This window comes from Lepidochelys kempii, chromosome 6 (genome assembly GCF_965140265.1).
Source record: "Lepidochelys kempii isolate rLepKem1 chromosome 6, rLepKem1.hap2, whole genome shotgun sequence".
In the NCBI taxonomy this organism is placed as follows: Eukaryota; Metazoa; Chordata; order Testudines; family Cheloniidae; genus Lepidochelys; species Lepidochelys kempii.
Window position 1 is genome coordinate 120,174,797 of NC_133261.1, and position 15,489 is coordinate 120,190,285.

The following is a 15,489-nucleotide window of genomic DNA, read 5'->3' on the forward strand; positions in this document are numbered from 1 at the left end:
GATGTGGATGACTCAGTCGATCTCTTCAATCTGCACCTTCCATGACTGATTATTTTGCCAAATGACGTTCATTTAACTGGCTATGGTTCGTTTTGCAGAAATCTCCAAGACATTTGTCATCATTAGAGCATGCTTAAAAGTATAATCATTATCCTGGTGATAAAAGTGTGGGTGACTAAATCTTTGACAATACGTTTTTAAAAGTTAATGGGGGTCACAAAGCCTTTCCGTACATGCGCAGACACTGATCCAATGCCACTTGGAGTCAACTGGAAGCTTGCCATTGATTTCAGTGGCCTATTAAACCAAGGTCATATTTCCCATGCAATCAATCACGCCCATTCCCTTCACTGTCCCCCCGGCTCCCATCCAGCCACTCTTCCTCATATGATCTATTTGTTTTGACTCTGAATTCAATTCATTTTCCACCGTCTCCAAATGATATGTTTTCAGTGTGCTGCAGATTTTTCTAGTGATGAGTCACTGCACTGTAGACGTTGTTAGGGGACACTGGCAGCATTGACAGCTTGGAAAGAGAGAGTTAGGCCTTTCGGGGCTTTTTGGGTCGGGATGATTTGGGTTTGCTCTATCCAGCGATGATTGCTAAGCACAGTAGCTAAACATTGCTTCTAAAATGGAATAGTTGGTTTAAAAATAAAGAGAACAAAACCTTTCTGCATTTTTGTGAGGGGTTACTCACTCACGTCTGTGAGCCAACGACCTCTTGGTGCCCCCTGGCAGAAGGTCAACGTGCGTCACAGCAAGGCCCTTCCAACGCTAAGAATTTTCGTTTTAAATAACTTCACCAATCTCAACTCACATTTTTAAAAACTGAGTTATGGAGGGAGAAAAATTGATGAGAACAATAAGTGAAACGTTGGTGGGAGCAAGTACCACTTATTTTTAACGTGTATATCTCAAAAAAAAAAACCACCAAAAAACAGCTTATCAGCTTCACTTCAAACATCCCCAACCTTTTCTCCCTCTCGTGAGACGTTTCAGGCTAAATAGCCTGTGTAGTTATTAATTGTTTCCTTTCTTTTAGAAAATCAGATGGGTAGAAGGGTCGATGTTAGGCATATAAGAGAAAGCGCCACAACCATCACTATGAAATCCCTACAATCAATACACTGATTTCTTTATAGATTATATTATGAGCGATGGTAACTGTAAGGAGTGACTTCCTTCAGCTGAGCCTGAGGACTAGCCAGCCCAGCCTCCAGACAGATAAATGAGCTCAGACAAGTTGCGGCAGGACCACCTGATTGACCTGCCCACCTGATTGGCTGAAGGGAGCCAGCAGACCAGGCCTGTTTTAAGCTCAGCAGCAGGTCCCTGGTGTCTCGATTCTTATGTGCGCAACTGCGAGTGTTCCTGTGCTTGCCTTGTTTCCAGCCTTGCTCCTGTCCTGTTCCACTATGCTCCAGCCCTGCTTCCTCCTGACTCTGATCCCTGGCTCAACTCTTGATTCCCAACTCCTGCTCTGACCACTAGGCCTGACTCCCGCTTCAACAACTAGGCCTGACCCCCCAGCATCCCAGTCATGACAGTAACTGTCGGATGTACCATCATTCCATTCCTAGGTAGATGACTAGACTGGTTCAGATGTAAATCTGACCACACCTTAGCTAAGAACTTAGGGTGTGGTGATAGTAAGACCTTGTCCTTGAAAAACATTATAAATGGGGGTTCTGCCATCAAGGGTCCAATCTCTCCAACCCTGTGGGCTGACATGAAAGCTACTAGAAAGGCAGTCTTTATAGATAAGTGAAGCAAGAAGCAGGTCGCCATAGATTCAAACAGAGGTCCCATAAGATATTTAAGTACCAGGTTGAGATCCCAAATCATAGTAGCATCTTTACCCTGTGGATAAAGATTAGCCAGACCCTTAATAGATCTCAAGGACATATGGTGCACAAAAATGGAATACCCATCTCGAGGGAAATGAAAAGCTGATATCGCAGGGTGATGAACCTTTAACAGAGCTAATTGATATACTCAGTTTTTTAAGTCCAGCAGATGGCTAAGAGCGGAGAAGATTCAGGCACAGGATGGTGATGGTGACATCAGTGGCTGAACCTCTTCCATTTCTGAATTTAAGTGCAACCCTTCTGCCTGTCAGAGTTGGCAGCAACAAGGGCCGGGTTCAGTATCTAGGGGTTCCATTCCAATAACACAATGCAAAACCGGCTTGAGCCCCCACCCAGTGACCTGGGACGAATATATGTCACCCCCGCTGGGCGCCTCCAAGAGGCAATACTTCCCCTCTCGCAAGCACAGAGTCTGAGTGTAGCAAAAGCCTTTTAATAACAGAGAAACAATGTGGCATTATGTTGGGGAAACACCACCAACAGAATTCATAACACAACCCATGAGCAAAAAAACCCACCCCAAGCAAATTGGGGCATGCCCTTTCCCTTTGGTTCTTGAGTCCAGCAATCCAAAGTCACCCAAAGTCCCAAAAGTCTCTGTCCCTGGTCAGTGCAGCACCAGAGTTTGAAAGTTTATCTGCAGAGTTTTACCTCCCAACCTGGGTGGAGACGGGAGGTGGGGTTAAGGGGCACCTTATGTGGTCCAAAGCCAATTGCCCCACCTCTCCATGGGGCTCCGCTCCGCTCCACCAGCCGCTCTGCTCTGCCAGCTGTCCCATGAGCCACTCCAGCCATCCCGCAAACTGCTCTGCTCCAAGAGCCGCTCTGCTGTGCTCTGCCAGCTGTCCCATAAACTGCTCCGCAATATATCTTCAGGCTCCCCCCTACTTAACACACACTCAGTGATTTCAGCTCTTAGTAAGTTCAGCTCTTTTGTGATTTCAGCTTGTAGTAGGGGAGCTTCAGTGCTGGTGCACCATTGGTCCAAAGTGAATTCAGCTCAGCAGCCTGTAACTAGACTCCTAATGGAATCAAAATTAGCTCTGATATTCCACAGTGGAGAGAGGAGGAAGTGCAATTAGCATGTAAGGCCCTCACCAGGGGGCCCATGCCACCAAGTATTAATACCTGTCCCCAGCCTCTCTCAATTCACTGAGTTTTGGAACCCATGTCCCTTGCCTAGCGAGTGCTACTTAGTTGATGGCGAGTCCCTTCATCGTAACAAAAGGCCAAGTACAGTTCCACTGTCCTTGATTCACAGAATCAGGATAACAACAATTTATTCTTCCTGCCCCAATAACAGAGAAACTGGGGATCCCACAGCAACCAAAGTGACCATTTGGGCAGCTATGGGCTCATGCTAGGTGGGATGGGTGTGCCTATGCAAATGAAATCAGCCCCTGAAGTTCTTTTCCACAACTTGCCACAACTCACTACCAGATGTCAGGGTGGAGCTCATCCTGACTCTGCTTACATAAGTAATTCTATTTGATTCCCTTCTACTGTTTAATAATACTTGTTGTACTCCTGTTGAGCAGGTGGATTATAATCCCATGAACCATCTGGGAGGTATCCTTGGAGCCCTGCTTTACCCCTAGGTTGCACTGAAACACAAGACCCATTTCCTGGAAGAGGAGATGAGGGACAGTCAAAAGCTTGAACATTGGTTGGACACACAGGTAAAGCACGTAAGGACACCAACCTTGCCTTGGCCAAGTTGGTACTACAAGGACAACCCTGGCCTTGTCCTGCCTGATGTTGTTCATCACTCTTAGAATTAGTGTTGTTGGAGGCAATGTGTAAAACAGGCCCTTTGTACAAAGAAGGAGAAAGACATCTCCCAAAAAGAGAGGCAACCTAGGCTCCTCTTTAGCAAAATAAGGGACATCCTGTTGCTGGACATGGCAAATAGGTCCACCTGGGGAAGTCCCCACTTCTGGGATATCCCAAGAAGGATTTGAGAGTCCAACTCCCATTCATAGTCCTGGGAGAAGTATCTGCTGAGCCTATTGGCTGTGACATTCTGGACTCCAGGAAGGTAAACGGCTGAGATCTGAATCTGATGGGCTGTACTCCATAACTTCCATAACTAGTTTATAGCTTTGGTACATAGGGAGGGTGATCTTGCTCCTCCCTGTGTATTGATATAGAACACGCAAGGTACATATCCATCCTGCTCCTGATTGATTTGCCACTGATAAGGGGTAGGAACTGAAGACAGCCACTCCTGACTTCCCTGAGTTCCAACACGTTGATACGGAGATCAGTTTCCTGAGATGATCATCTGCCCTGAGTTGTGAGTGTGTTGAGGTGTGTGCTCCCCACCCTAAACAGGGATGTGTCCATTGTCACAGTTATTGTTGGAGCTGGGCAGATGAAAGGGATGCCTGTGCAGATACTGTGTTGGCCTTTCCACCAATCCAGGGAGTTCTTCACCTGGAGGGAAACTGTAACCTGTTTGTCCAAGCTGTCGTTGAGGAATAGATCATCCTCCTGAACCAGCCCTGAAAGCAGTGGAGGCATGATCCTGCATGATTGATCACTAAGGTGCAAGCTGCTGTATGACCCAGGAGCTGCAAACAGTTCCTTGCTGTAGTACAGTTGCGTCCTTGAATTGTCCTGACCAGATTCAACAAAGTTATGAATCTGTCTGTGAGAAGGAAGGCCCTGGCTGCCAATGAATCCAAACACGTCCCTGTGAAATGTATTCTCTGTTCAGGGGCTAACCTGGACTTATTTAAGTTTAGCTGGAAACCCAACTCCTGAAAGAGGACGAGAGCTGTCTAGGTGGAAGTTAGTACTGCTTTGTACTAGCCAGTCTTCAAGATATGGGAAGACTAAAATTACTTCTCGCTGAAGGCTAAATGACTTTTAGCCGCTACTGCTAAACCCTTGAAAAATTTATTTGAGACTGAAGAGAAGCTGAAGGGAAGTACTCAGCACTGAAAATTATCCTAGCCCATGGTGAAATCCAGGTAACCCCCGTGCTCGGGATATGTCACTATAAGGAAATTGGTTTTTGGCCCTTGACCTACAGGATGCCTACCTCCTGCCTCTAGAAAAGGGATTATAGCTGCCAGAGTCACCATCAGGAACTTCTGAGACTTTACAAATTTGTTCAGTCAGCTTAGATCTCAGAACAATCTCCATCCTCTGTCCTCCTTTGGCATGAGAAAATACTTTGAGTAAAACCCTTTCCTCCTGTGAGGTGACGGAACTGGTTCTATCATTCCTAAACAAAAGAGGGAGTGTATTTCTTGACTAAGTGTAGTCTCGTAAGAGATACCTACACCGCCACACCTGTTGGAAATGGGAAAGGCAATCTCCAAAGTGGGGAGGTGGGCAAAAGGTTGGAGCTTGCAAACTAGAGATGACAGAGGAGACAAAGCCTCGGCCAACCTGTCAAAATTGCCGTTCCGATGATGAGTAGGTACTCACTGAAGGAGGGTGGCAAGCTCTTTTCCTCTGGAATCTCTCTCTCTCACCATGGGATTGGTGATTCTGTGAAAACCAGGGAACTGAGCCAGGCGTGATCTCTGTGTAGTTTGAGACATGCTAACTCTCTTCTTGTTTGTAGGGATATATATACACCCAGAGACCTCAACATGACCCTGGAGTCCTTCAGCATATGCATAGTTCCCAAGTTCTCCATAGGTCACAAGAAGAGCTTCTGACCATCAAATGGGAGGTCCTCAACAGTATTCTGAACCTCTCTTGGGAATCCCAACAACTGGAGCCACAACACCTTGCACATGACAACTGCTGTGGAGGTGGATCTAGCAACAGTGTCTGCAGCATCCAAGGATGCTTGGAGAGAGCTTCTGGCTGATAATTGACCCTCCTTAATGATGGCCCAGAAGGAAGTGTTCTCTGTGCTCCTAAGGAAGATAATCGAAAAAGGATGCAAACTTGTTGTAATTAATGTAGTCATACTTGGCCATAATCTCCTGATAATTTGTGAACTGAAATTGGAGAGTTGCAGATGAGTAGGCTTCCATCCAAAAAGGTCTAACCTTTTCTGGCCATTTCCTATGGAGCAGACCTGGAGTAATTCTGTCTACCCCATTTGTTTACAGCATCCACCACCAGGGAATTAGAAGGGAGATGGGAAAACAGAAATTCTGAGTTCCTGGGGCAATGTAATATTTCTTATCCACCTGTTTACAAGTTGGCAGCATGATGGCAGGAGTTTGCCACATGTCTTGGCTGGATCGAGGAATGGTTCATTAATGGGTAGTGCAACCCCAGTGGGTGTCACGGAATGCAAAGTGTCCAGGAGTTTGTGATGAGAGTCTTTAACTTCCTCAAGAAGTACAGTATCTGGATGGTGTCAGCCACCCTCTTCACAAGGTCCCGGAATTGATGAAAATCATTGGCCATAAATGGTGGTGGAGGCATGACTGCCTCACCCAGAGATGAAGATGAAACAGGGGTTTGAAGGGTAGCCTCTTTGTCCACCCGAGCCTCCTGTTCCTCAAAGGTCCCCTCGTATTGGGGGTTTGGTGGAGGAGACTGTGTAACCCTAGTTTCCTTGTGCAGCGGAGCTGGAAAATTGGCAAATTGCTGCCAAGTCACCCAACAATCCCAGTATGGCCAGTATGCACAGAATTTTTGTAATTTTTTGGCACAGAATGCCCCCAGAAGTAAAAGATGGGGAAGGGCAGGGGCCACCATGTAAATTTCTACATACATGTATCAAGCGCTGATCACTGTAGTATCTGAGGGTACATCAGTCACACAGACTTTCGAAGGCAAAGGAGCAGTATAGATGCTTTAACTCTCAAGAACTTCTCCCAAAACAGGATATCACAGTAATGGGTGCAATATAAAACAAGGATCAGAGGCTGAGAAGGCTCTAGAGCCCAAGCAGTGAATTCTGAAATTTCTTATTCCTCTCATCACAGCTCTGCATGCAGCTAGCTATGTTTGGAGTTGTGCCAGGATTTGTTTTAAAAACTGATTTCCCGATAACAAAACACATTTTTGTCAGGATATTTAGCCTCCTTTCTTGCTGATCCTTTGTCACGTGCACTCTTTTTGTAAAAGAATGGCAACTATAAATTACTGTCCCCTTCAGTTATCATGGGGGGCAGGAGGGAAGAGCGATAGTAAGATCTATTGTGTAAGCGTGATGTTAATTGTTCATAATAGGTAGGAGCTGTTTCACGAATCCAGGCTTGTCTACAATGTAGAGAAATAGTATGAAAACAAGATGAAAAATGTTTCTGCAATTCCTAAACGCAAACATCGTGAAATAACATCTGCATCATTAAATCGGATCAGGACAGTTTGATTGCAACGTGACCCCAAAGGGTTTATTCCGTTCTGTGAGTTGCTCTGTGTGATCCAAACTACTTATTCCATATATAGGCACATTACTATTCTACTTAGATTGTAACCTCTTTGGGGCAGGGACTGTCTTTTTGTTCTGTGTTTATACATCTTTGACAAATGTGAGAATTGCCCTTAATATTTTATGAAGTATCTGCATGACTCTGTACCGAGCACCTTGCACTGCTACCCATTGGGGAAGAACAGATTTTTCTCCCTGGAATATGTGAGATCAGGTTAGGTATTTGACATATATAGCCACTAGGACCGTCTGGGCTAGAATCAACATGTTGGCTGCAGAGGTAGCTGAATATGTGAACACAGCACGGTTTTGCAAGGGAAGGACAATGGACACAGGAACCTGTGTTAAGAACTGGCCTCAGAGACACAGCCACAGGGCTCTCTTTAGAGAGACAAAGAGTGGGGATGGAGCACAGGGAAGCAGGCCCTGGCTTCCACCTTTCATGCTAACCCAAGGATGGTCAGAGTCGGTATTCCAGGTAACTGATAAACGGTTCCCTTCCTCTGCAAAGGCGTGTGTGGTGGCGTCACTGCAGAAACTTACTGAGAACACCGTGCCCAGAAGTGCGGGGAGTCTCTCACAGGAGTCTGGCTTGCTGCAGGGAGCCGCGGAGGCTATGTCAACACAGCAAAGAAAACCCGCAGCTGGCCTGTGCCAACTGACTTGGGCTTGTGGGACTGTTTCATTGCTGCGTAGACTTCTGGACTTGGACTGGAGCCTGAGCTCTGGGACTCTCCCAAACTGCAGGGTCCAAGAGCCCAGGCTCCAGCCCCGAGCCAAGACATTTAAACATTAATGAAACAGCCCCAAGAGCCCGAGTCAGCTGCGGGTTTGTCTTTGCTGTGTGGTTATAACCAGAGAGAGACAGGGATAGCTGGCACCCAAAAGCCCAGCTTCAGAGTCACAGGGGATCCAGCACACAAAAGTGTTACTCGCAGGAGATGCGTTAACAGGGCATAAACAAGATCCATGACAAGTACACCTAGCATAATGGTGTACACCCTGGTCCACGATTGGTACTCATAGGTGCTAATGCAATCAATACTTATGTTCCTGGGGGGATCTGAGGTAAGTGGAGAGTAGGGAGAAACACATCTCGACTATATTCTGTTGCCTGTGATATAGTGGAGGGCCAGATTCTGACCCAATGTCAATGTAAATCAGGAGCATCTCCACTGAAGTGAATGGAGTTACAGCAGTGTAAAATCAATATGGGACCAGAATCAGGTCTTTAGAAATTCTCTGACCACTGGTCAAATGAGCACAACTGGATAGTTCGTTTCTGAATAGTAACAAGAAGGTGGCACAGCGAGTAACTTTCAGCATCTACATGAGTGTATGTGTGCTCACACGCGCACACAAGGGCTCTCACACCGTTTTCGTAGTGCAGACCCCACCTAATTAGACCGACTGACTCCTGAGTCCCCACGCTTTGCAAGCACATGGCCTACCTATCTCCCCTCTGCTCTGTGATCATGTAACAAGCCTGTGGCAATTACAGCAATTGCTTGCATGGAAAAGTAACACTAGGAAAGTATCAGAGTAGCAGCCGTGTTAGGCTGTATTCGCAAAAAGAAAAGGAGGACTTGTGGCACCTTAGAAACTAACCAATTTATTTGAGCATAAGCTTTCGTGAGCTACAGCTCACTTCATCGGATGCATTCAGTGGAAAATACAGGGGGGAGATTTATATACACAGAGAACATGAAACAATGGGTGTTATTATACACACTGTAAGGAGAGTGATCGTCTAAGATGAGCTAATACCAGCAGGAGAGCGGGGCAGGGGGTGGGGGGAAGAAAACCTTTTGCAGTGATAATCAAGGTGGGCGATTTCCAGCGGTTGACAAGAACATCTGAGGAACAGTGGGGGGGGGAGAGTGTGGAATAAACATGGGGAAATAGTTTTACGTTGTGTAATGACCCATCCACTCCCAGTCTCTATTCAAGCCTAAGTTAATGGTATCCAGTTTGCAAATTAAACTGGACAGTCTCTACGTAAAAGAATAAATGGACACAAATCAGAAGTCAAGAATTGTAACATTCATAAACCAGCCGGAGAACACTTCAATCTCTTTGGTCACTCGATTACAGACCTAAAAGTTGCAATTCTTCAACAAAAAAAAACTTCAGAAACAGACTCCAACGAGAGACTGCTGAATTGGAATTAATTTGCAAACTGGATACAATTAACTTAGGCTTGAATAAAGACTGGGAGTGGATGGGTCATTACACAAAGTAAAACTATTTCCCCATGTTTATTCCCCCCACCCCCCACCGTTCCTCAGACGTTCTTGTCAACTGCTGGAAATGGCCCACCTTGATTACCACTACAAAAGGTTTTCTTCTTCCCTCACCCCTGCCGCCGCTCTCCTGCTGGTAATAGCTCATCTTAAGCGATCACTCTCCTTACAGTGTGTATGATAACACTCATTGTTTCATGTTCTCTGTGTATATAAATCTCCCCCCTGTATTTTCCACTGAATGCATCCGATGAAGTGAGCTGTAGCTCACGAAAGCTTATGCTCAGATAAATTGGTTAGTCTCTAAGGTGCCACAAGTCCTCCTTTTCTTTTTGCGAATACAGACTAACACGGCTGCTACTCTGAAAGATTTTTTTAATTCCTGTGGAAAAAAAGTTATAATCACAGTATCTGTTGTTGCTTTCCTTTCATCTCCCCCTTACATCTGTGGAGCTCTAAGTGGTCGGCTCTCCAAGGACCACCAGCAAATGCTGCACAGTTAACAGTGTGGGAACACACCCACACATTATTCCACATGCTACATACTTTTAGACACCCCTCTCTCCACTCCTTTTCACAATGCCCCTTAGGCATGGGCGGATCTTTAAGTCCCTGAACTGACCCATACGTCCAACCCCCCACCCTCTCAAGATCCACTTCTGTCATGATGCCTACAGAAATCAGACACCTAATGCTGGCTAGGCTGTGGGACAGACAGAAACAGTATGGTATTTATATGTTCAAACACTTCATTAAGAAATAGTAATAATAATGCCTAGCTCTTACATAGTCACATCTGCTGATGAAAAGAGCTATCATTATCTCTATTTTACACATGGAAAAACCGAGGCACAGAGCAGTGACATGACTTGCCCAAAGACAGCCAGCAGGCTAGCGGCAGCACCAGTGATAGGATCCAAGTCTCCTGGATCCCAGAGCAGTGCTCTAGCCATTACGTATGCTGCCTTTAAAAGAATTCAGAGCTACAAGCCTCTTCCAGGTAACTGCGTGACCTCATTGCAGTTACCCTCCTCCTTCCTCCCACTTGCTGCTTGTGTCACTCACTCGTGCTGTAGTGCTTCCAGTTAGATTCCACGCTCTTTGAGGCAGGGATCCAGTTCTAGGGGCTACTGCTAATGTAAGCAATGCTAACAGCAGCCATAACTTTACTGCTCTGGAAAGACACAAATCTCTTTCACTATTGATTGTGCTGTTGGAGGAAGACAGTCTACACAGTCTGTAAACTGAGTGTGCAAATTACTGCCACCATTTGCTTCCCCTTCCTCTTCCTCATTTATGAGTAGGCATAAGGGTTAGCCTGGTGTCAGTACGTGATGGTCACGGCCTCTGCTCCTACGACAGGTTCCATGGAGGACTCAGACAAAAGGGGACACAGAAAGCAAGGCAAAAACGCAGTGTTGCCAACCCTCATTATTTTATTCCAAGTCTTGTGACATTGGGTGTTTTCCTTAAAGCCCAGCTCCTGCAGTCAAGTAACTATGTAAAGATTTCACCCGTTTCTATCCCCTGTGGCTTAGGAGAAAAGTTTGAAAACACAAACTGAGGCACTCTAAGAGTTAAAAACCCCCAAGATAAATAAAAACCAATCCACCCCACCCCCATTTTGTTTACTTATGATTTTAAGTGGTCTCCTGATTTTTTTGGGGGGGTAAAACTTGTGATTTTTGAATGCTTGTGGGTTGGCAATATGGTAATTATTTGAGGAAAATGCAGAATTCTGTGCTTTTTTTCCTCTGTAAATTGTGTAAAGCGGAGTCAAGAGACCACAATTTTCTTCTCTGGCCTTCAGTTTGCGCTGTAAGATTGATCATTCTGCTCCACTTTGGAATAGGTCACATCAATATAAAAAGTGCTAAATCAAGATATAGCACGAAGTGGATTGTCTTCTTTTATGAGTCACAGCACTGCAGCTTGTGGCTAGATATGGTAATGTACACAAGGGTTTGCCCTGTGCTTGTTACATATTCCTGCAAACAAGCTGGTTTCGCTCCTGAACTTTGCAGTGAAGTGCACTGCTCAGCAGTGCACATTGTAAACTTTCACCACTTCCAGGGTAAAAGTAACCCCATGCGAAGGGCCTGTGCAGCACTGTACACCCTCCAACTAAGGTGTACAGCTGAGTTCACTTTAGTTTCAAGCGGAGCACAGGTCTTGTACTGACCCTCTGCACAGGAACAAGATTCACCCTGCTTCCATTGTATAGATCAGAGGTTCTCAAACTGTGGTCCGTGAACCGCCAGAGGTCCGCGAGCGCCATACAGGTGGTCCGCAGATAGTTCCATCTAAGGTGCGCACCTGGGCAGCCACACATGATAGAATGGCCATCCATCTAATTAGTTGAGCCACACAGGTATGGCTCCACTTATTCGGTGCCTGGACCCTGGAGAAGACGCACATGTAAGGTAGGGTGGTGGCCTTGGGGGGAACAGGAAGTAGGTGGGAGGAGGCAGTAGGGTGAGAAGAGGGGGTGGGGGGGAATTTGGGACGTACAGGGCTGCAGCCGCCAGAGAAAGAGGAGACTTTCCCCAGCTCCAGGGCTGTGGCCGCCGGGGAGAGACAGCCCTCCTTCCCAGCCCCAGCTCTGTGGCTGCTGTGGCAGGGGAGAGGGCACATCCATTGCATTAGAAAGGTAAGACTACTGATATTAAAATAAGAGTTGTGTGCTTTCATTTGTAGAACAAAAAAACTTTATTATTAAGGTTTTTTTATATAGCACTTTTATCTAAAGCGCTTTACAATAGTTAGCTAACGGTGCAAACAACATTTGGAAAGATCATTAAGTGGTCCGCCGAGACCCTCCGCAATTTTCAAGTGGTCCGAGAAAAAAAAAGTTTGAGAACCACTGGTATAGTTCAAAGGGAAAATATTTCCTCTTTCCCCCCTCAACTCCTCCAGCAATGGCTATCGACTCCCGGGGGGAAACTGCACAAGCTAATCATGCTAAGGCTTAGCACCCCAGCAGTTAGTGCCTACTCCTTCTGTTCAGCTGCACACACTCTAACTGAAAACTGCTCTTGGCTGCTCCACCATGGCTTGGAGTGCACACACACTTGAAGAGAGACAATCAGTGGCAAAGCATCATGGTCCAGAATGCAGCTCATCATTAAGGTCAGAAAGAGGAATTCTAGTACTAGGCACAAAAGCCTCAAGTACCACAAATGACACTCACTGCGTAACAGTAATTACGAGTCATTGTTCTGGAGTTTCCTAAAGGGTTTTCAATTAATACTTCTTTTTCCATAAAGATTCTTCAAGTGTATTGTTCCTTTCAGGAAAACACAGGCCCCTCTATTACAATCAAATCAGGACTAAAATGCCCAGATGTGTGTCTTAGATTCACAATGATGAAAACCGTATTTCACTCAACTCCTTTTGCCACTGTACAGCCAACTTCAGTCAAATCTTCGTTCAGATTCCTGGCACTGGAAGACATTCATTTATATATAAGGCTAACCTGAGAACCTAAAATCTATGAACCAGGCAGATTTATTTTTCCTTCCAACTTTATTTTTATTGTTAGATAGGTCAACGTTCAACAGCAAATCCAGCAAGGATATAAGTGAAGATTGTCATGTACATCAAATTCAGAGAGCCATTAAACTTCTTGGGACAGATTCTGAACTTATTCACATTAATGTAAGATCTGAGTTACTCCACTGCAGTCAATAAAGGTACTCCAGATGTACACTAGTGTAGTGGAGATTAAAATTTGATTCCCTACGTTTGCCCTTCAATTTGGCCAGTTATACAACCAATTTCAGTAGCGGACAGAAGAAGTGTTTCAACCATTCCAAACCCCACCTGAAGTGGGATGGCTAGATTTCACTATTTCACCATATCTACCCGTCACCTACTTACTACCATAACAATTTACATCATAACAATAAGAAGCAGAGGTTTTTATTGAATCTGGCCCTTTAATAATAAAGGCAACCTTCCACCAAGAAGAATAAAGAAGAGAACTGAAAAACAGAATCACAAGTAATTTATATACTGTAATAATATATACCCATACACATACGTATATACAAACACATATTTACCACAGCAAAAATCAAATTCCTTGGTAGAAAAAAAATTCTACTTGTTAGCAGTAATATTTGGAGATTTCCTTAGTTACACTAACTACAGCTATCTCATAGAATGATTTCATCATAAACCACAGCTGCCTTGCTAGATTCAGACCACCTGGCAACCCCACTATCAGCCCAGATGGTAGGCTTCTGCAGGTGCCATATGATGTGATATGTAACCATTAGGTTTTGGTCCATTCTTTCATGTTATGTCTGTAAGAAATCCTGGTCCTTTTGCAAGCATATCTTATAATGGTCTTAAAAATACCTATATAATACATCAAAATTAACTCAACCATAGAAAAGCTGACATTTTGAATCGCTCTAACTTCAACTTTTCCTGACTGTTTTACTTTGTAAAGGAGAACATAGGCTCTGACAGTAATCTCCCATTGTAATTAATGATTACAATGTACTCCTCTTCGGTATCAGATTTAGCACCTCATTAACGTGTATGGTATTTTGCTTGTACGGCACAGCTGTAGTTAAAGTTGAATTAGTGTTTCCATTATAAAGCCATGTTTTCAAGGGTTTATTACTCAGTCGTAGAAGATTTACTTTGAAATGAAAATTGCCACCGAGTGCTTCAGCTTGGCAGCAATTTTATGCCTTCAAAATTTGGGAGGGGAAAAAAATCCACCCTGTTTATTAATAATTCACATTTTAAAAGGCATCGTAAATATATGTTTGCATGATAGTCTTTGACAGCTCAAAAGAATGTCGACACCTACACATTGCTGAGAGATGTGTCATTTTTTAAAAAAAGCCACACTCTTGTACTACTTGCCAGAAAAAAAAAAAAGACTTAAAACTAATACAGTTAAATTTCTTTTAATATAGAAAAATCTATGCTAAAGTCATGTTAAATTTATGACACAGAGCCCCAAAAGAAAAGGGAAAAAATTACATGCAAGCTGAGCCCTCATTCTGGGTGAGTCCCAATGGCTTTGTTACTAAAAAGATTTACCGGCATGTCTAACTAAATTTATAAGTAGTCCCATTGACTGCTGTGTCAACTTGTGTCTAAGCATTTGTTTGCTTGTTATTAAAGCCCCAAAGTGGGTGGATCCCGGCCAACTGGATATAGCTACAGTGAAGTCCATGAGGTTTTACACAGGTCTGTGGTCAATCCATATGAAGAGAATGGCAGGATTGGGACCTAAGTCCTAACAGAGTTAGGCCCTTCTGTAACTAATCTTGAAGACTGGACATCTTGCTCCATCATTTAATTAAAAGCACGCTGAAGGATATATTCTGGCAGATAAACCCAAACACGTCTAAGATGCAACTGACTTTGCAAGCAAATCTGAGAAAAATATTAGACAGGTCAAATTCTAGCCTAGCAGCTTGGCAGTGCCTGTTTAAGTATAGATTTGTGCATGTTCATATATATTTTTAAATATTTATTGTAGAACTTTCTGATACATGACAGGTAACTTCTATGAAATGCCCCCCATTACTGGCATTAACATTACCCTAGAGAATATTTACTTAGCATTTTTCCCTCCCACCATAACATTTAGGAAGCTACTGGCCAGATTTGCATGCAGTTCAGCACCTCCCACTGAGACACCTGTGGTCAGATTTTCAAAAGGGCTTACAGCTCCCAATGTAGCCATGTATTCAAGTGCTTAAATAGGAGAAGAGCTCTTCTGAAAAAATCAGTCTGGTTCTGTTGTAAGAACTGAGCACGTCTGAAAATGCCAGGTTACATGCCAACATTCTTAACCAAACCAAGAAAAGTAAAACTCCCCCATAAGCCTTCCTTCCAAGCTATTGTAACTCAGAGTGTCATCACGGATCTGCCTAATATACGTTTCTGGAATGGGACTAATGCAGGATGATATGTATGACAGCTAATGCCAGGAAGTCAGGATGGAAGCATCCTACACTGAGCAAACAACATTCCCATTGCTCTGAGGAAACAC

General features: G+C 44.4%; 1 protein-coding gene across 3 annotated transcripts in view; it reads right to left on the minus strand.

The window, feature by feature from the left end:
• SYT16 (synaptotagmin 16) overlaps positions 1-15,489 on the minus strand; it is a 142,312-nt gene that overhangs the window by 53,126 nt on the left and 73,697 nt on the right. The gene's annotated exons all lie outside the window — the stretch shown is intronic.